Consider the following 1,384-nt stretch of genomic DNA (forward strand, 5'->3'; position numbering starts at 1 on the left):
CCATTGTATCAGCTCAGAGTGTTGGCAGGTTGCAGTTTCATCTAGCAGAAAAGATGATTCATAAAAATGCAATAGCATGTGTCTGAAATGGACATGCTCCCTTTGCTATTCAAAGGAACTGCTCTACATTCTAATGTTTAAGGAACACTCACACCCTGCGTTCTCTTTCTCTTCTAAAGTACAAGCTCCGCTTCCCAAGCGTAAGTTTTCTTTGCTTCTGGACTACTGTGAATCGAACCAGAAAAATTTCACCTGCTAAAAGCCTGAAGTGGGCATTTGACTTCCAAATATCCAAATATGCCAGACAGCTTTACCAATGCTTTCTTTGTTTTAACTGGTAATTTAGCATTACAAGTAACAGATGTCCCCTACAGTCACTGCAACATGACTACACAAGACACAGAACTATAAACTAAATTCTACCAGCAAGCAAAACCTGCATTCATGCCACTTGATTTTTTGCTCCAGTAGGACAAGCTTCATGCTGATGCACATAACTGTATTATTTGGCTCTGGCTGTATTAAACTGCACAGGCTTCCAAACTGGCTGGATTTTTCACAGGGGCTTGTTGCTCCTCATTTTGTTGTGAAAACAAAAATGCACCAAGACAGAAAACACACAGCTCCCGGGGACAGAGCGAGCACCTGAAACGCTTCCGCAGATCTGTTCCCAATTCCCCAAGCTCTATGTAAAGCTTTGGGAGGTTATCTGGCAACTCAAAATTTCTGGACTCATCTGACAGTCGCATGTGCTGCTAGAAAACTGTACTAATAAAATCCTAACAAAACACTAGGAAATTATTCAATAATTCAATTTCAATAGGAAATTACTTAACAGACCCAAGCTCGAGCAATGGCATTTTATTTCAGCAGTTTGATGTTACTATTGCTTTTTGGAAAAAGTCTTGAAGTAGTGTAATTCCCCAGAAAATGCCATTCCCTCTCTCCACAGTTTAAGGAAAGGTAACATCTTCATACACAGTAACGCAGTATCAGGCTGGCGAGTACTATATTCCTGTTTCCTTACACTTCCTCCCTGTCTCCGTATCCATTTGCGGTTTCATCTTACACTAAATGCTAACGGTCGGGGCTAAGGATCATCTTTTCGTTCTGTCTGCACGCTTTGTGCAACGCCTCCCTCGTCCGTGACTACAGCCTCTGAGTCCTGAAGTAACACATGGGCACAACAGGACACTGCTCTGCACTGGCAGATACTAGAAAAGAGGGTTTATCTGATTGTTTTCATGCTAACAGCTAACATCTACTGAACAACCAAATTTTGTCGCTTGTAGTCATTTTAAAATTTACACAGTCTAGAAGACTAAAATAGAAAGGTGGACTCACGTTTTAGTACTTGAAAATTTTATTTTCTCAAATGAGCACC

Source organism: Rhea pennata, chromosome 20, assembly GCF_028389875.1.
Source record: "Rhea pennata isolate bPtePen1 chromosome 20, bPtePen1.pri, whole genome shotgun sequence".
Classification (NCBI taxonomy): Eukaryota; Metazoa; Chordata; class Aves; order Rheiformes; family Rheidae; genus Rhea; species Rhea pennata.